This window comes from Colias philodice, chromosome 25 (assembly GCF_061535455.1).
Source record: "Colias philodice isolate Cphi_HAF_F1 chromosome 25, ilColPhil1 Martin Lab GWU primary, whole genome shotgun sequence".
NCBI classification, from domain to species: domain Eukaryota; kingdom Metazoa; phylum Arthropoda; class Insecta; order Lepidoptera; family Pieridae; genus Colias; species Colias philodice.
Genome location: NC_143110.1, coordinates 3,241,950 through 3,269,905, shown reverse-complemented (window position 1 = coordinate 3,269,905; position 27,956 = coordinate 3,241,950). Strand labels below are relative to the sequence as shown.

At 31.0% G+C, this 27,956-nt stretch overlaps 1 protein-coding gene across 2 annotated transcripts in view; it reads right to left on the bottom strand.

Moving 5' to 3' along the window:
- Window positions 1-27,157, bottom strand: part of sona (sol narae metalloprotease) — a 115,354-nt gene extending 88,197 nt beyond the window's left edge. Inside the window, exon 1 of one of the 2 annotated variants that reach the window (XM_089710778.1) lies at window positions 26,945-27,157. The gene's annotated coding sequence lies outside the window, so the exon portion shown is untranslated. The remainder of the gene's footprint in view (window positions 1-26,944) is intronic. The other variant, XM_089710777.1, reaches the window with a different exon arrangement.
- Window positions 27,158-27,956: the final 799 nt, after the last annotated feature.

The window sequence follows — 27,956 nt, the reverse complement described above, 5'->3', positions numbered from 1 at the left end:
GTTCGTATTGGAGCAAAAAGTCTCATATACTTAGGGATGTTATTCTAAAATAAACCGTAAATTCGTGCGTTAGGATACATATTCAAAAGCTTAATTTAATAGATAAGTTAGTTTTCACTAAAATCAAGCTGTCCAATAAAAGGCATAGTTTACTTGTGTGTACTGTTGAGCTTTCGGTTTGAATGTGTTGATTTTGGCGACAGCGGTTTTCATACGAATTATGACATTTTAGCACTTCTATGTGTCTTGTTATTTAGATTTCTATAGTTACACCTGATAATTAAGTACTAATTTTAGAATTGCTAGCGTCAAATAAGTAACAAAATCTCCTTTATTTATTTAAAAATCTTTAGCCTTTCGAATGTTAAATGTTTTAAAACTTAAACAGGTTTAAAACGAGAAAAATAAGCAATAAATAAGTAAGAGTCAATACTCTCACAAGGACGATGGGGCGTCGACTGACTTCCGTGATTTTGCAAACGGGTATATTGTTTAAAATTTAAATTTAATTTATATAATTAATTGTCAGAATTCATTGTAGATTGTCTAGTAAAATATGCGATGTATTCATTATAATGTTTAGCATATTTAAGACGACTAAAGCATATGCGTCTCTTAATAATTTGAATCACTGTTGAGTTTTAAAATAACCAATACAATACTCAAGACTCCATGCCATAGATATTTGTTTCTAGTGTTCATTAAGAATTGTTATAATATCATTGAACAGTGAGATAATTTTATTCAATACTTCGATATAATACTCAAAAGGCAGCCTTTAACTATCAGCTCTTTATAGTTCCTACCTACTGTATTGTATTTTTCTCCATTTACATTTTCTTTTGAAGTATCAAATAATTTAATTTTAAATTTCAGTACTTTACAAAAACTGTACTACCGAATCAGTTAAAATGTGGTCCCGAGATAGATTATAGATTCGAATTGGCTATAGATTTCTTCAATAGGTATGGCTAAATGCAATCAAAGCTGCTCACGAAAAATTTTTTAAACAAATTGTATCCCGTATATTTTGAGAGAAAAACATTTAAAAACAAAGAACTCCGTGACAAAGAAATTTCGTAAACTACCGCTACTTTCTAGCCGTGTGCAGAATTTTTAAATTCACGAATTTCTGAGTCATTTTAAAACTAATAGATGATAATAGGATATATAACTGTCTCATTAACTAACCTTGATCATAACGTGTACGTATTTAATAAGTATTAAATAAAATATGTTTTAACTTTAACCACGGCTTTGTTTTTATGGCTAAGTTAAAAATGCTATAAAAATGCTATACACATTTAGATAATATAAATACCATAAGAAAGATTCGAACTAAAACTTTAATAAATATAAAAACAAACACGTGTAAGTATTGGTATGGAATTTGTATTGAAAAACCGTCAACTGTAGAGCCATGAATTTATTGTTTTGTTGCAGTTACAACGTATTCAGCTAAGAAATATTCCTTTATTTTGCAAAATAAAAATCCTGAGGAAACCGATTTGTCGAAGAATAAAAAATTCGACGACATGTGATATCTGACAACCCGCATATAGCCAGCGTGGTGGATTATGGCCTGAACCCTCATAGGAGGCTCCTGTCCAAGCAGTAGAAACATATTTGGGTTGATGATGATGATGGTGACGATTTCAAAAATAACTTAATACTTATTTATTTATTTTGATCGATTTTGCAAACACCACATTTAAATCATACATATTACATATAGGTTTAATATTCAAACATATATTGTGTCTTCTTAAAGCATAAAAAGGTGAAAAATGTATTAACCTTTAACCTATTATGACGAGGAAGGTACTGCCAAAAATTATTCATATAATTATAAGCATTAATTATTATTTTATATGGTCTTGTCCCCAGTAGGGGCCATGGTCACTATACTCTTACGACAAAAACCTTGTATTATAGTATAAAACAAAGCGAAATTTTTATATTTCTTTTCCAATTATTACAAAGCTTCAAATACTGTAAAGGATATTTATCAAACAAAAGTAATTTAAGTCTGCAATTATTTTTATTAAAAGCTGTTACTTATATCTGCTCCTACTTTGTTTATAGCAGTTGTACAATAAGAATATATACTTTTACTAGATTTCCGCCCGCGGCTTCGCCCGCGTTTTCAAAGGAAAACCCGCATAGTTCCCGTTCCCGTGGGATTTCCGGGATAAAACCTATCCTATGTGTTATTCCAAGTTACCCTCTATATGTGTGCTAAATTTCATTATAATCGGTTCAGCAGTTTTCACGTGAAAGAGTAACAAACATCCATACATCCATACATCCATACATCCTTACAAACTTTCGCCTTTATAATATATATTAGAATATTAGATATTAGATATAATTATTTAATTATAAAATGTATATGTTTAAAATTATATACTTAGGGAAATACGATATAGTTGATTCTAAATTGTTCATTTCTAAGCGCAGTTATACTACGTCAATACAATCGATTCCCGGAAGAGACAAATGGAACAATACGCAAAATTTCTAAACACACGTATCAAGAACCTTAACCTCTTATTATACTAACCTATATAATATAAAAGATCATTATAAAAACAATGCCATAACACCCACATAATGTTTCGTTAAATTGTACTCTGTGTAAAATAGAAACAACATGGAAAGTGAACGTGCACACACACATACACAGATCACACACACAAACACAGCTGTGTTGTAATACAGCACGTGCTATGCGCCTACGCAGAGATAGGAAGTGATTTCGCTGTTGATATCGAAAGTGTATTTGTATCTGAACTATTTAATTTTATTGATATTGTTGTAAAATATTTTTAAAGTAGAGAGTGAAATATTGTAAGAGTCGATGTAGCTTATTTTGCTCTCTCTGTATATTCAAAACCAAACATTTATTTATTCACTTTTGAATCGTCATAACATATTTTTAACATTTATTACCGATTCGGAAAGCATTATTAACCGACAAGAACTAGAACTTGCTCTTTTAAAATCATGTCAATACTAGTGGTCCGCCCCGGCTTCGCCCGTGGTATATATTTACGTTTTCTCTACATAAAAACCATCCTCATACTTCAAGGAATATAATAAAAAAAGAATTATCGAAATCGGTTCAGCCGTTCTCGAGTTATGCGCTTACCAACACATTTTGCGATTCATTTTTATATATAAGATTACAATATTAATATATAAAGTATATATACAATTTATATAAACAATGATACATAGAAGTACCTCTACCATACAAAAAAAATGTGTTTACATTACTAATTTAATTAATTTTTAGACCATAAATAATCACGTTATTTTTACGTCATCGAAAACATAATCTCTCATACTAAAGTTTTCAAAATAATAAAACAACAATAATAGGCATTTATTTACAAACCAAATGTGCACACGTTTTTACATTTTCGACGTAACGAAGGCTGCAACCAATATCCTTTGTCCAAGGTTCTATCACACTTACCTGTAACAAGAAATGATCATATTAAGTTATATACAATATACATAACATGTCTATAAGATTGGCTTGTTTACAAAAGTTAATTCCTACAAAAAGGCTTTCATTTCTATGTTTTATGAATTATTATTGGCTTATTAGGTAAAATTAAAAGGTTCCTTATATCCTACTTCCTTTTAATCTTATTATATCCTATACTATGTACTGTACCGGATTTGAATGAAATTTGATACAGAGGTAGATTTAAGTCTAGATGGGATACACATAAGCAATAAGTATTAAACCATAGAAAATACACATGCATTGATTTCCACACGATTATAGGTAAAAATAACCATATTTCTATGTTCCACGTTCGTTAACACTGGTAGAGTATAAAACATATCCGTCTTTTCTCTTTTATAATTATAAACAACTATAGAATAAACAGTAGTTCTCTATAACAGCTATATTGGTCGTTTTCACAATTCTGGATGAGTTCCGTTTAACTCAACCGTCGTTAAATTACGAGTAAAGTATTAAGTACCTATGAATTCCGTTCAACACACAGTTGTTCAACTTATCTGTCATTTAAAATTACAAGTAAAGTGTGAAAATATATGACAAAAAGTAGTAATCATTGAAATACTTAAAAAGTTAGAGCAAAAAGTTATCAGATCTCAAGTAGAGCCAAGCATATAACTCTATAGTTAACTCTACAAGCTCTAACTTAAACTCTACTATATAGTATAATATGGCTCTAACACACAGGGTTTCGATCACTGACTCTATAATCATGCAATACTCGGAATTGCTCTACCACGACCTCGTAGAGATGAGCATATAGGCACATATAATATAATACTCTACAAGATGAGTAAGGAAAACGGAACTTATCTCACTATAACCGCAAGTTACGCTCGATTTGTTATGAAACCTCAAGACAGAAGTCATGTGTCATCATTTTTAGTCATGTAAGATGATAAGATAATTTTATAAGATTTAGGGATTGTTCTACAATATCGAAGATTGTAATGGTTGTTAGGCGGGATACTTTGTGACTTTTCAGAAACGCACTAAATATTGTTCATTTAGTCTATAGTAGTTATAGTTTTTTCCCGTAGGTACAATCGATATTTTACTCGATCGCCTATTCGAGACATTTAGCCTTATATTTTATAATTTTATAATATATTCGACGTTTGGGTCACAGTATAGAGTTACTATGATCTTTTTCTATTATTTGTTTTGGCATAATTATTGTATAGATGTACAACAAATGCATTGTTTAATACAACTAAGTATTATTATTTTTTAGTAATAGCCAAAGCAATTGCCCATAGAAATAAAAAAAAACACCTCATTGTGAAAGAGCTGAGAGAGAGAGAACAATAACTATAAGGATAATGACACACAAACATGCATACATCGAGATTCAGTAAAGTTTGCATGCACCGTCGTGCGTGTGACAGTGGATACACTTCCTTTTGTCTGTGTGTCGATAATTTAATTTATATGTAGAAAGGTATAATTCAAAACATGTTTTTTATTAAAAAATAACAGGATCTAGTGTTGCACTAGTTCGGAAGTTATACCGGTGGTTTGGTAAATAGTTATTTATTGTGTATATTTCAATTTGTGTTAATAAAACCTGCCAAAATACATTTCTCTGCTACCTATTTATAAATGCATTAAATTCAATGTTAATTGCTCTATATCTTAAACTTAATAGAAACAAACATTTTTAATTCAAATTCTAACTTGATAGAGAAAAACCCGCATAGTTCCCGTTTCCGTGGGATTTCCGGGATAAAACCTATCCTATGTGTTAATTCAAGTAACCCTCTATATGTGTGCTAAATTTCACTGTAATTAGTTCAGTAGTATTTGCGTGAAAGAGTAACAAACACACACACATCCTCACAAACTTTCGCATTTATAATATGTATTAGTAAGAAGGATCATATTGTTACCGATCCTTGATAAATGTACAAACTTTGAATTAAATATGTCCGTTTAAAGTAGTTCAAAATCTGGTCTTACTGCGTAACAATTTACATACATTTGATGTTAAAAAAAGCGTGTTAAAAATGAATTTAATTCAATGTAAAATAATCCATATCTTAACTGAAACTAACATTATTAAGAAGGTAACATTTAATTTCTATACTTGATAGAGCTTTTATTAAAAAACACAAACAACGCTCAAAGATAGCAAAAGTAAAACGTACCTATCTGTTATTAGTTTAACCGTTCGTATTATTTCTCTCTCTCTCCAATAATAGATAATCGACTTACAATAAAAAGTGAGCTCTGATTTTATTGGTTCGTAATAAAGAGAATGTTTTACATAATACTTTTCGGTTTCGAAAGGTTTATCTGAAAGGATTATATCATCATTTTACCTCAGAACCAAATATTATTGCCTCTATTATATGGTAAAAAGCATAAAAACAATCAGATTATTGAATTTAAAAAAGAGCGCGTGTGCTAAGCACACGTGTCAGAAGTGAAACTTCTTTGGCAATATTCAAAGACACCGAAATCGTCGCCCTACTCGATCGTATTGCCATGACGCTACCTTGAAATTTTACTCTCAACGCGCCTAAAAACAATCCCTGACTCATATTTGTACTAATCTGATATACTGGAAACTACTAATAAGTCGAGTATTATAAATTCGAAAGTATGGATGTTTGTTACTCTCCAAAACTACTAAACGGATTCGTATGAACTTTGACATAAAGATAAGCAACTGTGTGCCATGTTATACCGTATATAACAACAAAGAGGAATATTTTTAATGGCAAAGAAAATTTAAAATCGGGCCAGTAGAGTTTATTTGTAACATACAAAAATGCAAATATTTTTTCTTTATATGTATTAGGGCCGATTTTTCAATGCTTGGATAAAACTTATTCGTCGAATAATGTATAATACTACTACATTTTAAAAACTTGTTCTAATTGCCCGTATTTGACAGTTTACGTGACATTTTAATATTATCGTGTAATACTTTATTGGACGGATACGTTTTATCCAAGCATTGAAAAATCGGCCCTTAGTGTAAGATTAGTGTAGATAACCTTATCTACTTCTCATATAACATCAATGAAATCGATAAAACAAACATCTTAACTACTAATAGGAATCAATAAACGTTTTCCTTATTATTTGCTTTATAGTGATTATTTTTAATCACTTGATTAAGGTACTTACTTTATCTAGTATGGTTATTATTGAATAAGTATTATTTTAGTATAAATAAATAAAATGTAATGACGATATGTCTGCAGTTATGCGATATAACTCGTAGTTTAAATTTTGTCAAGTAATAGATTATATATGTCTACTAGCTTTCCGCCCGCGGCTTCGCCCGCATTTTCAAAGATAAACCCGCATAGTTCCCGTTCCCGTGGGATTTCCGGGATAAAACCTATCCTATGTGTTAATCCAAGTTACCCTCTATATGTGTGCTAAAATTCATTGTAATCGGTTCAGTAGTTTTTGCGTGAAAGAGTAACAAACATCCATACAAACTTTCACATTTAATAGAATGTTTTTATTAATTTAATATTTGTTGGTTGAGCTAGTTACATTATAGCAATTTATGAGATATGATTTATATCCCATGTCTTGTCCCATATAAAAAAGAGCATGTGTGCCGAGCACACGTGTCAGAAGTGAAACTTCTTTGGCAAGAAGACGCGACCTTGCAATGCGCATAAAGAAGTTTCACTACAAATAATGATCTTATTTTCCAAACTTGCGTACGTTAAAGAAATACATTGAACGTCGACTGAAAATGAATTAAAACATTTCCTAGCAAGATTTCCAACTTACTAAATTATAGGTATTCTATTTTCTGATGGCCTCACCAATTTTCTATTTAAAATGTGGCAACTATTTGTGAACTTTAGATGTTGCACCGCTTGCCTATTTAATAGTCACTAATGATTTAGTAAAACTTGCTTGTCCTCATTTTGATGTTAACGCGATGTGTACATGGTAAGTACATGGACTCAAGGCATTTTAATGTAAACACCTTCTTAGGTTTACGTCAATATTTTAGTTATAAATATAAATAGGAAAAAGATAATGGTTTTCCGATAAATGACCGCCTCCGTACAGTGGTTGACGCGTGAGCGTAGAACCGAGGGGTTCAATTCCCGGTGGAGACGAAGAAAAAATGTCTCGGTCTAGCAGCACACAGAAGGCTGATCACCTACTTGTTCCTAAAGAAAATCGATCTGTGAAACAGATGTATGCATAATGCATCTGCCCCTTACCCCACTAGGACATAGGACTTCACTATCTCGATAAAAGTGTTAAAATACAAGCAAAAAGGAAATAATCGTATATAATACTACTCCATATTGTGTAAAATTAAGAAGAGAAATAAACTATTTTTTTTAAGTACATAAGTATTTATTATTGAATTGAATTCAATAACCTAGGAAACTGTACCAAAAATTGTGCAACGATTTTGGCAAGATCGAAATTTTATAGAATACAAAATTACAACGTTGAATAGATATCTAATCTAAGCCCTTTAGCCCGTTAGAATTCTTAGCAAAGGAAATAGCTATATCCTAAACAAAATGCACAAGTTTTTTGCCGTTTTTCCTGATATGAGCTGGTATAACAAAGTTGGTAACCAAGTACGTAACCGCCAGCGCAACGTGTCTTACTTAACCGAGGCATGATCTAACATCAGTCAAGCTTGGATTGTAAAGGGTGTATGTTTTAAAGTTTGTTATTAAGATAGTTGAGCTATACTTAGTTGTGTTTTAGGATCTGGAGTTGATTATGAACGATATCTTGGCTGATAATTAATGCGCATCTGTCATAATGTACCTATATCGCTCAAAAAAAATAAAACGTTCCTCCCAAGGTAGCAGGGTAAAACAATTGAAATCAACGATATTATAAGTTAAAAAAACACCTTTGCCTATAATATCATGGGCTGGAATACACACAGTCATAATACGTCAGAACGTTTTTGATACTTATCGATAAAAAACATAATAAACTGTTACAATAAGAGCCTTAAAACTTAAAACTTTAAAACTTGCTATAATCATTATTAAATGTTTATTTTAGTTTAAAAATATATCATGAAGTAGTTTAAATAAACGTAATTACTTACTATGATTTGAATAAATATTTTTACGTAAAATAGTTGATTAATATCAACGCATTTTCGCGTTACATGGAACGCAGCGTTAAAATGCGTTGAAATAGTTCATTTTTTATCTGTGAATAAAAAATTATAGATATCTATTTAATCTTTCAATCTTGTCTCAGACCCGACTTACAAAAAGCAGATCATTTTTACTTTACGATAAAAACCATGTCAAGACCAAGTCGCTATTTATTTTTATATGACGCCATATCTTATTAAATGTTTCATTTTATGTATCGTAAAATAAGGATTAAATATTAATTCCTTTTAAATAGAACGACAGTCAAACATATTTTTACATACATGTTTTTCTAACAAAGTTTTTTAGTTATTTTGATAGAATATAAAAATAGCATTCTCAAAAATGAGGAAGTTGTAAATTCGACACGCTTCTACATAAGCTCTGTTTTGGCTCAATATTTTAACACAGATTATTAAAATAACGTTGTACATATATTTAAGCATAGATTAGGAATTAGTAACTAGCTGTTTACCCCGGTTTCGCCTGTACACTGTCGAAGTCGAAGATAATCAACTCTAATACCTTTGGACTCAGATAACTCAGATACATTTAAATGAATTTTTTGATGCAAATATTTAATAATTTAACTTAATTTAATTTATTTTAATTTGATTTGAATCAATCATCGTTAATAAAATGTTTATAATTTATATTAAAATCTAAAATTTAACAAGCACTGTAAAATTTAGTTAATGTAACCATTCGCATGCCAGCTGTGACTGGCGAATTGTGTAGAACATGTTCTCTCATAACACCAATGTATTACCACTTTTCTTGCAAATAAATTCATTTCATTTCATTAATTCATTTTGTTGGCTCATGCACAACAATGTTGAAAATCATCATCATCAAATCATCAATCATCACTTTGATCAAACTCAAAGTTTACGATTCTATAGATGACATACACAACATTCATTTTTATACACAGATAAATAGACACAGAGCTAACCACAAAACGTGATGAAATTTTATTTCAAAATATTACTGTTAAGCACTAATCGTCTTGTCTGTACTGTATTGCGTCATCCGATTTGATGAGCTCCAAGCGCTAATCTATCGTTAAAATTTAACTGATAATCAATTATAAACGATTCCGCAACTGCTTAGGTTCGGATTGGCAAATTGTCCGGTGCAGACGTGATCTTTGCAGTCAATATAGTGATTGTAATGATAATTAAATTTATTTAATAGCAATGACCTATTATACTAGTAGACGCGGCATACGCCAACATCATTGCACTAAAAAAACAGCGTAATTAATACATACCTACTTACTAACGCATTATCACCAATACAGTTGTTCTCTCTTTCACTCTCACGCACGAGACATAATACATGTCTCACTCATGTACTTCGTAATAACAACTGCCGATTAAAATATAAAAAGAACGTCCAGCCACGACGCTGAATGGTGCGTGACTAAGTGAAACTCGGGCACTTAGCCGAGTTTTTCTTGCCAAAATAGAGAGCGGGTAACGTATCTAGCTTTTTTATATATCATAGTTTAATAGTGATGCATTATGCGCTATATTCATTAAATGCAAAAACGTTAGTTGAACGGCGTTATTAAAAGGCTAGGCTATTGACTGAACGTCTTACGAAATGATAATATAAATAAGTAATAATGGCAATGTAACTTTATAAAGCAGTTTTCGGAAAAATACCCGCATAGTTCCCGTTCCCGTGGGATTTCCAAGTTACCCTCTATATGTGTGCTAAATTTCATTGTAATCGGTTCAGTACTATTTGCGTGAAAGAGTAACAAATATACATACAAACACATACATCCATCCTCACAAACTTTCGCATTTATAACATTAGTAGGATAGGATAGGATAGGAAGGATAGGGTAGGATACACACTTTATTTATGATTCTTAAAATAATGTTCATTGTTTATCAAAGCTTAAATAAACCAAATTGTAATTTAAAACAACATTTACAAAAAATTTAGTCATAAATTCCACTTATTTATTTATATTTTCAACCTGTTGTATTAGACCACAGAATAATAATTAAAGAGGGTCAGTGGACAAAACTGAATAATTAGATATTTTGTTTTGTAAGAAAATAGATTTATGCTTATCTTCGTCAATTTAATAGTTTTATTTGTGTTTTGAAATATGAGATATAAATTTATAAAGAATAGAAAAAAATCGATCACGAGGCGGGATTCGAAACCGATTTTTTCTAATATTTTTTTTATAATATTATAAATGCGAAAGTTTGTGAGGATGTGTGTGTGTATGTGTTTGTTACTCTTTCACGCAAATACTACTGAACCGATTACAATAAATTTAGGCATACATATAGAGGGTAACTTGGATTAACACATCGGATAGGTTTTATCCCGGAAATCCCACGGCAACGGGAACTATCCGGGTTTTTCTTTGAAAACGTGAGCAAAGCCGCGGGCGGAAAGCTACTTTTTTTTATAAAGCAAATTGAAATACACATAAATCCAAAAATAACAATTCATATGAGATAGAGTTTAAAATGAAATGAATAAGTAAGCTTTATAATAATTCCTTAAACAAGCATATTATGTATTCTTTTACTTGTATTGTTACAATTATTACCCGCGGCTTCGCTTGCCTGAACATCGCGTGATCGTTATAGTTATCTACTTATTTCCATCCTCTATTTCACGCACATCTAATTTTATTTTAATTTCAAAACCTAACCTTTTCCTGTGTCTATCGCTGTTCTCAATTTTACCTAAATTGGTGCAGTGGTTTAGGCGTTAACGCACAACAGATAGACAAATGAATGGCAGAATAATATTGCAAAGATAATATTATTGGTCATTAGTTTTGCATAATGATCCTCATTTATGATCTGTGGCATTATTATTCCCGCAAACCTACAACACCTAATTTATTTAAGTACCTAATTATAAAAAAAAATGTAGAAAAATGTCACATCTCAAACCATAATAAATTAAAATGATTATATCACTAAATACATTAATTATCCACTTCATAAGAGAAATCACAAGTTAAATAAATAAATTAAATAAAGGTAAATCATAAATTAAAATAAAACACGTTAAAAGGTCAAAACACAAAACACATTGAGGAGATTTAAAATCAATGCTATTAAAAATAGAAAAGGTGTCTTTTTATTGACTTAATTAAAATATTGTTTTCTTTAAAGTTATATAGGTACCTACGAATGGTCTTCTAAATCTTCCATTGGGTATAATAGGCGGCACGTAAATGTAGGAAAGAAGTTTACTCTCATAGGAGGCCTGTGTCCCAGCAGTGGGAACATATATGGGCTGATGTCCTACTGTGGGCTGTGGCTGTGTCCCAGCAGTGGGAACATATATGGGCTGATGTCCTACTGTGGGCTGTGGCTGTGTACCAGCAGTGGGAACATATATGGCTGCATATATGGGCTGATGATAGTGATGATAAAATGCAGCCTGTGAAATGTGAAGAGGTTTGCATGGTTATTCTCGCGCCCGTCATACAATTATTACCTAATGATACCTTATTTTTGACTTCAGCGCAGATTCGGTAGATCGTAAATATCATCCTTTGACATGAACGGCTTCGAAAATTTTATCACACCTAAATATTTACTTACCTTCTTCCCTTAAATTTTCTAGGTTACAAGTACACACGTTTTCTAAATAGAATATAAATAATCTAATCGCATAGGTATACAAAGCCTTCCCTTCTGGCTATAACATCCCAATCCATTGGAAAAACCAACATATACTGAAAAATTAACTAGGCATATTCAGTCATCACGTCCAAAGGTTATAAAATTAAGATTAAAAGTACAGATATCGATCGCATTGCAAAGTGAACGAAAGTGTTATGACATAATACTTCCGACATGATTCTGAACTAAACTTGCGTGTCGCAAGCACGAGATAAAGTAATAATAATTATATTGGGTAATTGCTCCAAGGTTATGTGTAATGTTACTGGATCAAAAGTGTATACCAAGGCACAGATTTGATACTAGACCAAGGTGTATAATGTTTATGTATTGATACGAACAGTGAACTACGTTTAAAGTTATTATTAGAAACTTCATATGAAGAATGAAGTCTTCGTATTGAAGTTATTATTCGTAAAGTTGCCATTTTCAGTTCGGTTAATATCTAGATATAGAGCATGGTCGATGATTAGTCTGTGTATAATATATCAGTGTAAAAAGAAAATATTACAATTATCACAATTTTAGATCAGTTTTGAACCGAGATTGAATTTATAAGTATTCGCATAAGGTCAAATGCACAATGTAGCTTTATATGTCTCGAACTTGTCTCGAATTACACTTCAAAGAATTTTCTAAGTGCCAGAGATACCTTCAAATAAATATTCAAACACACAGCATTTTTACTACTTTGCAATAATAATATTTTTAGATGTTTATACTCGAAATTAAATTAGTACACTATGTATGTTTCACAATTATGTGTTGCAGATAAAATTTGACAGATTTAATCTCAGCAAACCCATTTCAATTATGGTGACTACACAGAAAAGAACTTAAAGGTGAACTCCAATGATTTAAACAGGAAAATCATGTAAATAACCGGTCATAATATGTATATTGATGACAGTTCATTAGTACATATTAGAATATCATATTTTACTGGGGTCATAAAGAGAGTTGTGTAGAGTTAGACATTGTTGCTTGGTTAGTCTTTCTTGTTTTCTTAGCTTGTTCCTCTGTGTAATTATACTTGAGATGTATAAATGTATAGAATGTGATTTAGATTGTAATAATATATTTTGGGAAATCGTATTAAAAGTAACGTTTGTGGCCTATTGTGAAAGTAACGTTGTACTGTATATCTATAGAAAAGATTGAAACTTCCAAATAAATATAATTATCATGAAAGTAGCTATCTTTTATACCTACTATAGACATAACTTCAATACAGTCAAAATATGTATGAAATTATTAATTAACAATTAGCGAGTTAGTGACATAACCGCGTTACACAAACAGCAGGGTTGCCAGAAATTTAATTAATTATATTAGATAAATATTTTAAAATTCCAACACAAAATTAAAATACATACCTAACCATCATTAATTTTGGAAGGTAGATGAGACGGAAGTGTGACAGGATATGACACAGACTATAAATAAATATGACATTACCTTAAAATATTTGCTCTTTTAAATTAAGAATTTACATAATGTACGTGTTTGTTTTATTGTAATCTAAGAGGTAATTATGGAGTTCTTAATTATTTTCAAGTTTATTGTGAAAATATTATATAAGACTTCTTAATAAGTCTTCTTTATGTTATAGTTTTGTAATTAATTAAATATTAAAATACTAATATTTATATATCGACTGTATTAGTTAATACATTAATTATATGTTTAAATCCTCAATTTGCTTGATAAGTAATTTGTCTCTTTCTCTCTTAAATAAGTTTCCATAAATTAGAATGTGACAAAACGATGATTATGAAATATTGATGATAATACTATCTATGAATATCGATAATTGATTGATATTTGAATAATAACATTTAAATCTTATTAATTATATTCATAACAAATGTTGGCAACACTAGTTTATTATCTGTTTCAGCTGTCATTATTAATGTTGCTTAAAATTGGTGAATTATTTAAATACATGTAGGTAGTACATATATTATATCGTTATGTTATGCGTATGGCAAATATATTAAAATAAGTACATATATACCTATTTTAGTAAGATATGCTTTGCCTGTTGGGAAAAGAAGAGGATAATTTGCATTTGTAAAAATCCCAAACATTTTACATTCACAACCACATACGACAATATTTAATTCCAATTTCTTCACATCTCTACATAATATACCTCAGTAGTTATTTTCACCGATTAGACAAATTAAGCATTAAAATTTAAAATTAGTATTAAGTAATACTATATAAACACTAATATCTGATATGGCCTAAAGTATATCTTGATAGGCATTGGACAACTACACCGGATCCATAGACTTAAGAAGGCAGGAGCGAAAGTAAACGACATACAGCTGTAGAAATTATCCGCCCATGCTATCCTTCCTCTGGGTAGTGCTTTAAAAAAACCGACACTCTCTTAAATTTTTTTACGAATTTCATTCACTTTGGTAAGCTAACTTGCATAAACTAATTGCAAACATATTTGGAGCAAATAAAAGATAGATGGTTGTTAATTTGGTAATGTCTTGTTTTGGAACTTATAAACGAATATTTTATAATTAATCGTAGTTATATAATAGAGTAAAAATATCCAAATCTTAACATCTGCTCTATACATTCCCGCTATCTTCTATGATATAAAAATGAATCTCAAAATGTGTTGGTAAGCGCATAACTCGAGAACGGCTGAACCGATTTCGTTAATTCTTTTTTTATAATATTTCTTGACGTACGAGGATGGTTCTTAAGGAGAAAAAACGTAAACATGTACCACGGGCGAAGCTAAAAATTCTAAAAATTTATCGATTGACAAACCAATGTAAAGTTAAGTGGTGATAAAAACATTTGTTTCTCACCCCTCGTTTTCACCAAAGTATAATACATGTATTTTACAAATTTGATGCAATGTTCTCGTTTCTCATAGACATGTGTAAAACATGTTGTATACAAAATTTGATACATGTAGGATAACTTATTACCCCTCGTTTTCACCAAAGTATAATACATGTATTTTACAAATTTGATGCAATGTTCTCGTTTCTCATAGACATGTGTAATACCCCAGCCACACTATGCTACTCGTCCTGCTACTCGTGCTGCTCCTCGTCCTGCTCATCGCGCTGCCGCTCGCCTCGATATTGCCGTCTGGCCACACACTGCTCTACTCGCGCGATTAATCGCGACGCTCTTCACTAGGGATGGGTCGTCGACGTATTTGTCATCAACGAGACTAGATAGTTAAATGTCGTTCATCAACTAGTCATTCAACTAGTTAAAATCTTCGACTAGTCCATGTGTAAAATAAATAACTATTATTAAATAAATTCTTAAAACAATAAATTCTAATCTCAATAAAACAATTAATAAATATTTATGCTTTCTTACAAAAATTATACTCCCTAAAAAAAGTATTACTAAAAAACTTATTATCGTTTGTTTTTATAGTTTAAATTCAAAACATTGGTCTTGTAAACCAAAAATATTTTTTTTAAAAAACTTCAAAGAAAAGAATTTATTCTTATCAATAAGACTGTTTAGCCGTTGAATTCAACTAGTGCATTGGTGAGCGATGGACTAGTCGAATCGTTGAGTGTACATATAGACGGTTAATTTAACTAGTCCGTTGATTCCATGACGCCCATCCCTAATTCGCACTCGTATTGCCGGTCCTTTGACTCGCGCGCAAAAGCCGACAGCAGTGAGCAGGACGATGAGCACGACAAGTGGCATGACGAGTAACGTGGCCACACTACGTCCCTGCCTACTTCCCTCGTCACTTCCCATACCACTCGTCGAGTCGTGTGGCTGGGGCATTAAACATGTTGTATACAAAATTTGATACATGTAGGATAACTTATTATGAAACTTGCTGGTTGAAAACTTCTAGTTGCCTACATGTTTATGATCTCTTGTTTTTGTTGTAGCAATACTTGTAGAATTCGAGACAAATTCAGTCGTACCTACTTGTATAATTTCTATTAATAAAAAAAACTTTTGTGAGATGTATGTATGTTGAAAACTTTATCCAACAAACATGGATAAAGTTTAAAACTTGTTTGTTACTAGTATTATACAGAAATTGCAATAAAATAAACAATACTTATCTAAACCACGACTGTATTTTGTAGGTGAGAACGCTATCAATGGATCAGACAAGTTCTAAACATGTCACAGACTTCAGTGTAAACGCAAATGTGTTTTATACTTGTATAAATACTTGTTGGCTACAAAGTGTGAACGAAAGAATGTTGGAGACAGTCTCAATACATGTATAAAACAAATAATTATGTTTTGAAAAGTATTCTACAAGTTTTGTAACAAACTAGTATTTAACTTGTTTCTTGGTGAAAACGAGGGGTCAGGAGCGATATCACTTAAGTTAGTAATACCTAATATTAAAAGCATTTGCTGATCAAAATTCAATACTTGACCCACTTATAACTGTTGTCTAGCTAATGAATTCATTCTCATAGCGTTATTCAACCCTCACTCCAAGAGTCAAGTCTTATTTGTTAGTAAATGATTGACCTAGTAACACTGGTGCATTGTCCAACTCTAACGGGATGAAGTGACAAGTATTTGCTTTGATTTTCACACTTATTTGTTTATGTTAAAGCTTTTATCTGTAAATACGTTTATTTGTGGTTTATATTAACTATTTGTTTGAGATTTCTTTGTTATGGATGTTTTTGTTACAGTCTTAATGATATGTATTTTAATCAGCCTTGTCCTTGCGAGCAAAGCTATTTCATTCCTCTAGAGTGTAGATATTAATTTCTGTTGGGAATTTTCCCCCTGCTATAACAAGAGGTGAATTTGGCTAAGTTTTATAAAATTTCTAATTACTTTCGCATAACTCTATTCTTCTTCTTTTTCTCTTTCCTATATGGCAATAATTCCCTATCTCTGAGAGGACGGATATTATATACCTTGAAAAAAAGTGACATTTGACATTGACAGCGAAAAGAGCGGGAAAGTGAGGATATTATTTTTATTCAAAGTCATGCCACAGATAAATAAGATTGCAACTTGTATAATAATATATATATATATAAATGTATATTGCTATTCAACCGACTTCTTTATTACATCTGCTCACAGTTGAGTTATGGTTACATAAAATAAAATGAAAATTGAATAATTCATTACAGATTTCAAAGATAAAAAAATGATGAATAGTACATTCTCGAATCATTTACAATCACTGAGTCATCACTAAAAATTATCCACTATGTATCTTCATGTGACCTCGGTCATTGATCTGATATCCCGCAGCTATGTTTAACTTATATATTGACAAAAATCATAACGGTAATAACATTACACAGTACTCAAAACTCAATAAAATTATCTATGGTTATTCTTCATGAAACAATTGACGTCACATTTTAATAACAGCATTTGGGTTCTGGAACATTCTACACATTTCTAAAGGGCAATGCTGTTAAAGTTAATACATAGTTGTAAAAGTAGCATATAAATATAAAATGAAGAGTTCAATATAAATTTATGAGTTAGCTTAAATATCACAATTTAACTACACTGTAGGTACGGCTTTACCTGTGTGTGCATAGATGCATTATTTATTGATTTGGTTTCCGTGTACCTATTTCCTTGTAGGCATAAAAGTAAAAAAAAATTAACCCGCTAACCGGCGTAATAAAGAAACAATAAAAATATCTTATTACAATATTGGTTTGACAAAAACATATAACGTTTTAAATAAATAACATTTGATTCGCTTCAGAACAATCTATGCATTCGCAACATATACTTTGCACTTTAACGTAAAACAAATGCTAAAACATATTGACAAATGAAGAGAAAGGCAACCTTATTAAAACAAAACACTAAGCCTAAATGCATGCTGTTGCAATGACTAGCAGATGCATTTAAGAACACCCTAACATTATAGGAAAGGTCATACGGCGAAAGCAAGAAGCTACCTCTTGCTAAATCTAAAGGTTATATTATGTAATCTGTGGTCAAATTTATGTAACTTATATTTGTACATCGAGTGGCATATTGGTAATGCGAATATCTTCTTTGATTGTCTTCAATTTATGTCATTTACTGGTTACTCTATGAATGGATCTGTGGAAACTTTAAGGGTATCGTTTAAGGTATCTTTATATTTAATTTTTATCATTAAACGAATTGTAGAGTCTGTATCACAGCACTTATTGTAATACATTTAAAAAAGTTTAAAAAGTAAAAAGTCCCAAACTTTTTTAGAAGAGTCGTACCTATTGATTACGAGAAAGGTCGTGAATTTTGTCGGATTAAATAGTACACCGTTTACATTGATAACTTATATCTAAAACCAATTTTCACGTAGGTATGATACCTACATAATCACCTAAGGTATCCAATAATCAAAATTCTAATAATGCTTACTCAACCAAATCATCAAATATCAGGCTATAACGTTTCATTCAAACATTCCGTGTCCATCCAATTGACTAAACCATAGATATTATAATACTATAAAATAAACTACGAAATACATTATAATCTTACTAATATATATTATCTGTGATTCTAATAGTCTCAGGCTAATTAACTAAATGCGACCAAATGACCGGACCTTCACCTCACGAATGCATTCTAATGCACTGCCGTCATTTCATAATCTCTTGCCTAACTCTGCGGTGACAGAAACAACGCTATTTTGTTTTTGAAAGTATGTATAACAACTTTTGGTCCAGTGGTCAAAATTAACCATAGACAAAAGAGTATGTATGATATAAGTATGGTGTGCGTTTTTATTTCGTTCGTGTAATTTTAGTAAAATGGGGTACAAAGTTTTTGCTCTACATAATAACATATTATATAAAGTTTTGAGAGCGAGCGGGTGGAGGTAATTTTTTGGGGTATTTTAATCATTATACGTTATTAGGGTGCATACATACATTAGGTTACTACATATTCTTTATTTTCTTACACAATTTCAGGTTTTCACAAAATAACAAAGAAAAACAAATACTTTTGAACATACTGTTTAAAAGTTTTCGTATAAAATGCACGTTAAACGTAGTTCAAGTAAAAAATTTAACACTCATAAAATGAAAATAAAATCACATATATATTTTTTTGCAAAAATGTCATAATATCTCACATCAACTCGGTCTAAACATGCTACAAACATATAAAACCTCACTTCAATCACTCAAATACCAAGCAAATTAACCAAAAGTATATAAAGATATTAAAATACGTTGTAAACGTAATAATATCCTTCATTTTCACCGTCTATTTCCCAAGCAGTTGGTCAACGGTTGCGATAGTAAACGGTCCGCTGCACTAACCTACATTTTTAACCAACTTACCAAACGTAAATTTGAGCAAAACCATGCGTAAATGTAATATTTTGGCGCTAAATCTATCGTTACATAATGAACTTGTAATAGTGTGTAATAGCACGCACACATGTGCAAGTAGAGATATACGTATGTATGAAGTAGATGTATGTATATTGTATAGTATAGATGAAATAATTAAGGTAAAACTAGATAATTACCCTACTGCAATTATTGTTAGGAAGAGTCAAGAAAAACAAAAAAAGAGTATATTCATTGTATAAATTGAAATGATGTATTTGTTATGATAAGATTTATTTACAGAATAACATAGATAAATAAACCCAATTTTAATTTATTTAAACAAAGATATAGTGATCTTTCGTGGTATTAACAAAAATGAACTATTTAAACTAAAAAAATAATAAGCCTACACAGATAGCAAACAAAGGCTCACACAGATTATATTTAATAAAGTAATTAAAAACAATTGCCAAACGCTGTACGTCTCACCTACATACATGTAAATGTTTTTACACTCGTAGGTAGGATTATAACTACATAGACGTACAGTCGAACAAAAAAATAATTTATAATACACACCAAATTTAAATAAATTAAAAAAAGTAAACAGCACGTTTGAATACATAAGAAACACACTCCGATCCTATCTGTACTTAATATTATAAAGCTGACAAGTTTGTTTGTTTGGACACGTTAATCTCAAGAACTACTGCTACGGGTCTCATTTGAAAAATTATTTCGGTGTTCGATAGCCCATTTATCAAGGAATGCTACAGGCTATAATATATCATCACGCTATGACCAATAGCAAGAGCAATGCGGGCGAACCCGCGGGGCACAGCTAGTTTGTTATTTAGCCTTTTACTTTCCTCTATAAAAGGACTATCTTATACACAAATCAAAATAGTAATTTCTGAGATTAGCTTGTTCAAACAAACCTCTTCAGCTTTGTAATGTTAGCATACATTATTTATTTAACAAAACACTTCTATGTGAAGTTATAACTGTACTTAAGTCAACGATAGTAAAATGTTCTAGCAATAAGCTTATAAGCCTTACTCAATTTGAAAACTCAATTATTCCTAACTTCTACTCATCTATCGGAATGACCTTTTCAATGTAACTGTAGTTGAGACTAGTATTTTATTATCTGTAGTTGAGATTTCGTAATAACGATTTTGTTTTTTTGAATTTTTATTATGCTATTGCATAGCTTTTATCTTAGACTTTGAGCGCGGCGACCGAATGTAAAAATTCTGTAACGAAAAAACCTAACACCCCCCACTCCAACCGGCACAGCGATGCGATGCTATGCAACAGCTTTACCGCGGCAGTCCTCGAGTGCCACACGTATTTCTTTATTTGTGAGGGTTTGACATGATCAATCCTCATTGGCATTAAAAAGGGCGTGTGTACCGAGCACACGATTCATAGATACCAAAATCGTCGCCTTACTCCATAACGTTACGGTATTGCCATGACCTTGCAATTTTACTCTCAACGCGCCTAAAGAAATTTCGATAAATTTAATTAATTTTTTAATCAGCTTTTCTATGTGATTGTACTTCAAACACATAACATACATGAGTTAAATGGAACCTGTCCGTGGACAAATATTAGAATCGAATTATCATCTTCGTGGTTAGCCAGTGACAATGATATTCGTAGTCGTTTTTTAATAATCTTGTTCACATTATTTGAAACTTGTTGGAGTCCGTATATGTCTATATAGAATAGATGTATAGTGTAAAGCGATTTGGAATATAATCTATCTCTATTCAGAATTTCAGACAAATCCGATAATTTTGGAGTTAGAGAGGTACAAACACACAAATCTAAAATGTTAATTTATCAGAATTTTTGTAAGTATGAAAGCCTCTGCATACATCAAAATATCAATGAAGAGTAACGATTTTTTTTTTGCTGCATCACTACATAGCATAAAACAAAATCGTTTGTTCTGTCCCTATGTCCCTAGCCACAAAGCCACGGGCGGAAAGCTAGTTACTTATAATCGAATGATTTATTAAACTTGCAATGTGTAGATAAAAATACCCCTTCATGTGGGTATACAGGGTGACTGGTAATTCGACGTGATCCTTCAAAGGGGTTAAATACTAGAGGTCATTTGTAACAAATTAAGTCCTGTTAACCAGGGGTCAAAAATGGATGGTTATTGAGCTATGACGGATTTTGATATGAAAATTTTCTGCCTTTTTACCAAAAACAATTAATTATGAAAAAACTACTAGTACACTGTTAACATTCAATTGATATTTTTTTGAAAGCCGAAGAATGAGCGATCAGTTTAAAAAAAAAAACTTGCCCAAAACTTGCATCACCTCAAAAAGAAAAGGGTTCATAGCTCAATAACCATCCATTTTTGACCCATGGTTAGCTGGACTTAATTTGTTGCAAATGACTTCTAGTATAACCCCTTTGAAGGATCACGTCGAATTACCAGTCATCCTGTATAAAATGATTCGTACTTACATGTTAATAAAATATCTCATTATATTTTAATACAAATCATTATCTCATTTCAACTACGTGACGTTTAACTGCATTGATAACAAGCGATAGATAAACCAAGTAATGTTGATAAGGGAAATAAAATCTCATCTGAGATATCAACCTGATTATTTGTTACGAAATATGATTTATTATATCACTGATCTATTTGTTATTTCAATTATTGAACTAATTTTAAAGTTATTTTACCTTATAATAATGAAGAAGAAAGAAAAAACGTTTATTCAATACAAATTACAAAAACAATATTAAAAATAAATAGGTGCTACTGGGTATATAAATACGAGTATAAGTAAATAGCCCCTTATCTATTTATATGAAAGAAAATTACTCTATACCTATGTCCAGATATGAAAGATTGTAAAATAATTATTAAAAAAATTATATAACTAAAAAGACAAGTATGACAATCAAGGCTTAACTCTTTTCATAAAAGTGTAATTTTACTGATAAAAATTTATGTCTAAAATATTAAATAATTGCATGTAAAGCATTATTTTTAGTATAACGTGTTTATGTGGACATTTTTTAATGACTTTACATACCGATTATGTAAGGAGTCATAAAATACTTTTTATTTTTAATAAGTTACACCAAAACAACTGTTAAACAATTTAAATTTATGTAAGTAGGCAGGTAGGTAAGAACGAGTTTTTTTATTGAGCTGATATAATATTAAAAACTTTTAATATTTAATGTAATTACTCGTAAAATTCGTATAATCTAAAAACAACTGTACAAAGTAGATTGTTTTCATATTATGGGTAACCAAAAATAAAATGTCAGTCCGAAATAATGTAGAGTCGACAAGATAATTATTGAAAAAGCTTTTCAATTCAAAATTTTATACTTATACTAGCGGTCCGCCCCGGCTTCGCCCGTGGTACATATGAAAAATAGATGTTGGCCGATTCTCAGACTTACCCGATATGCACAGAAAATTTCATGAGAATCGGTCCACCCGTTTCGGAGGAGTATGCAGACTAACATTGTGACACGAGAATTTTATATATATACTAGCGGCCCGCCCCGGCTTCGCCCGTGGTACATATGAAAAATAGATGTTGGCCGATTCTCAGACTTACCCGATATGCACAGAAAATTTCATGAGAATCGGTCCACCCGTTTCGGAGGAGTATGCAGACTAACATTGTGACACGAGAATTTTATATATAAGAAGATTAAGATTAAATGGACTTTACCTTTTAGCAATTTTATTAATTCAAGTAATGCTATGTTAGTGTTTAGAAATAAACATTTATCCATCTAATGACTACTGGAGGAATATAATTGAATGTCCCATTAAGAATGATGTAACAAAACTTGCGGATTCGTTTAAATGCAAACTTATAATATAAATACGAAAGTGAATTAGTATATTACGTGTGAACCGCTTCTGATAAATACAGATAAATAAAAATGAGTGTTATAAGAGCTCCAATTCTACTCATGAGAAAAATCCTTTCATATCTTAAATTATTTATATTCATCATCATCATCATCATCATCATCAGCCCATATACGTTCCCACTGCTGGGACACGGGCCTCCTATGAGGGTAGAGGCCATAATCCACCACGCTGGCCAAGTGCGGGTTGGCGGATGTCGTCGAACTTTTGGCTCTTCGACATGTCGGTTTCCTCACGATGTTTTCCTTCACCGTTCGAGCAGTGGTGATGTTACAACATGCGCAGATAAATTGAAAAATCAATTTATTTCCTGCGCGCTCGCCTGGTCTCGAACCCCGGACTTATCGATTCGAAGTCCGAGGTCTCACCGCTGAGCCACCACTGCTCGTTAAATTATTTATATTACAACTACGTAATTGACAAATAATTAATTAAATAATTAACTGATTTTAATAAATAAATTTATAAAACCATTATTTTTTTTTACAATCGAATTTAAAACATATTTAAACAACTCTCCAAAACTATTCGTACTAAAATTACTCCTCACAGTTCAAAATATTTTATAGTACTATAACTCTATTAAAAACATATATTTCTGACTAAATATGATCGCATAAATAAAGCCCATTAACCTATTTAAAGGTAGTAAAATCATAAACAACATAATTATCTTAAATATTTTTTTTTTAATTTATATCTGAATGCATTGCTTTAAAGTACGTTACGAATTGACGTTTCCTAGTTTTATAAAGTTCATGGTAAATAAATATATCTTGTTTTGTTTCTTGATTTACATGCATAGATATGATAACACGAAAGTTATTTATTATGTCTGTCATATTATTTTTATTTATTAACCTTCATCAAAGTACTATGGTATAATATGAATAATAAGATGACATCGATTTTTGGGGGTTTTGACGCCCTAGAATTATAATTGAATTGTTTCAATTTATCACTTTTCTTGCTTATAAGTTTATTTCCTTACAAGATTCAAGATGATGCGTCACTTCACTACAAAAAATAACATCTTTTATGAATATTTGATCTATCTCTACCGAGATTTCACCGAGATTCGATCAGTCGTTTTTGCGTGACGGAGTAACAAACATTCATCCAAGCAACCTTTCGCGCTTAGTACAATATTAATGTTTGAGAGGTTAGAGGTAGTTTAGTTTATATTTGGCCATTATGTCCGATCTCTACAAAATCAGGTTTTTTAATTAATGTTTAAAATAAAGACTATACACATTAATATGGAATTACGTCTTTAAATAATAGATATTAGAATAGAAATACTATATTTATAGGTTTATAGGCTATAAAACTCTTAAATAATAAAATAAATCACTAATAAAACTATCATAACAGCGCTTGCCGTGAAGATAAAACCTGCATATTCATAAACATCCGTAAATTGAAAATTCACAATGGTTTTCTTAACCTCAATAAAAACCTTTCCAACATCGAAATTAGAATAATTTCATACCGACAATCGGATACTCGAATATCCTTCTTATTAATTCATTTCCCTGAGATTGCTTCACATAATTTAACATACCGACTTAATCGTTTACTGTTAATGTGAAGCTTAAATTTATTTACGCAACGTAGGTATTTAATTAAAATCGTAAAAAAATACCTGTGGTTTTATGATTTTTATATAATTATAGCTTCATTGTTTTAAAATGTTAATTTACGTATATTATTCTATAATAGTTAACCACCCGCGTATACGCACTTCACGTGATCACCTGACTTCTGTTACCTACTAGCTTTCCGCCCGCGGCTTCGCCCGCGTTTTCAAAGAAAAACTCACATTGTTCCCATTCCCGTGGTCTTTCCTGGATAAAACCTATCCTATGTGTTAATCCAAGTTACCATCTATATGTGTGCTAAATTTTTTCTCTCTTCATACATCCATCCTCACAGACTTTCGCATTTATTACATTAGTAGGATGTATACGTAAAAATTTCCTTGATTTCATATCCCTTTAAAGTTTTATTTTCAATATAAAAACTATAGACCTAAATCTTTATACCTAACACATCCTTGAATTATCACACCAAGATTCACGTCAATCGACCGATCTGTTTGTTACAAACGAAACACACATTGGATTTTATCACCTCTAGAAATAATAATGTCTCGTCTAGCAGAGCCTTTATAGTTCAAAGGTTCCAACCGATGTTTGTCGATAAATGTATAAACGACAAGTTTTTGCTCTTCGCAAATAAGTCAGCTCTCTTTGAATATTAATTTCGTCTGTAAAAAAGGTTATAAATGATCGTATATATCAAGTTTAGATATATAGCTTTTATATTCAAAGTTTTGATCGTCCGTTTGGGAGCGACTTTTGTGATTTTTTTCATCGTATTGTTATAATTTTTTCTTTCATACTCATTTACGTTTCTTAATAATTTATGGAAAATTTCGTTAAAGGATGTACGTACATTTTTTGTGCGTAAGTAACTTCAAAATATGAAAATTACCTTTATTATCATATTAAAATAAACAGTTTAAGTATGTCAGGGATTGCGTTTTAGATATAATGAGGCGATTATTACAATTCTCACACGGTTATCTTAAATAATATAGAGCCCAGAATATTACGTAAATTTTCCATGAATATTGTATGTTATCTTAAGAACATAAGTACAATAAGTCGCATAAGTTTAATTATTTTTAACTTATTATTTTAAATATTTACTGCATAGTTAATACTGTATTTGTTTTATTAGAAAATCTAACATTTTTAACATTTATAAAATAAATTAGGTATATACGAGTTTCGACATGTCCAACAAAAATATTACTAATAAATTCGTTAAACTACGTCATAATCAATTCCATTCGATTAAATCGTATCTATTATCCTTAATTTATTACTGACACATGATATTTAGAGAGTCAAGGTATCAAAATGGTCTAATAAAACAGGTCATTAGCATCTCAGTTGGTACACGGATACGTATTTCGTAAGACCACTTTCAGTTTCAAATTCTCATAATACCTACTTGCTCAACTCTTACATAACAATTAGTGTCAAAGTGTTTTAAATAAATGCACTTTACTTAAAAGTATAAAAAATAATAATAATCCGCATATTTTAATCGACTCTACAAAATTTACAATCGACTCTACTTTTGTACGCATAAACGTCCAACCGCTTTATTTGTAGTAAAATTATTAAGTAACGTAAAACTTAATGGTTTGCTTGCAAATCCTAAATTACTCTAGCTTATTAACAAAAAAAAAACGATCGTTCCTTATCCTTACGCACCAAAAAATTGACATTTAAACATAAATCACTCATCGACAGCCCTACAAAAAATCAAACGAAATTGAAACTTTTACTCACGTTATAGGAAATAGCAGCTGAGAGGGGGTCCGGGAGCGTTATACAACACACAGTATTCACTAACATACATGCACATAATCCATTTCGATGGTCGAATGTACCACAGGCCAGTGAAGGGTTAGGGCTACGCGCGACACAATTTTCCCGCGAGAAACTATTGCCGCGCGACGCGTGCGACGGCGGTCTGGCGACTGGCGGCGGCCGTCGGAGCGGACAAATAAAACCTCCGTGTCGGAGTGGGGCTGGGAAAACGTTTTCCTGCGGTTGACAGGAAAAGCGCTCCCGGAATGAGCTATTGTTTTAGGGTTGACAGAATTATGCGTGGTTGGTTTTTTTAGGACCTTCGGTATATCATAGTGTTATATTATTGTCAAGGCTGTACTTAAATGAGTTTTAAAATCGTGTTTTTGCATTATATGTTATATTATTATTATATTCTATGTTATTTTATTATGAATATTTTATTCAGACAAAATACTCCTCATGTGTAATTTTTCAGTAGACTATAATTTTTATGAAAATTGAATTAATAACAAAGGTTCATAGTATTTAAAATAACAACATTAAGTTAAACAAAACCTTAATCATATACATAGGATATTTATGTGTAATTAAACCATCAGAATAACATAAAAGTTATGGTGTATTCGTAATTTCATAAGAAAACAATATGTCACACAAAAGACATCAACGGGATCCTTCCTCAGTATGTAGACCAAGTTATAAATGTATATAAAATCTGAATAAACAGTATTAAATGTTCTGAAACTGGGTATTTTATTTGTCTTTATACTATAATATTTTAGCGGAAAAAGTTTGTTTAATATTATTTTATCGTATTAGACGTCCCGACTGCTCTAACTAAACTAGAGCGCAGTGTATAAGTCGATTATTAATGTGATCTGCAAATATATATGTATGTACATATTTGATATTAAGTAGTAAAAACAGAGAAGAAGATGTCTTATATAATTATTCAATTTAATGCAGACCTCAGTTTCGTATAAGAACT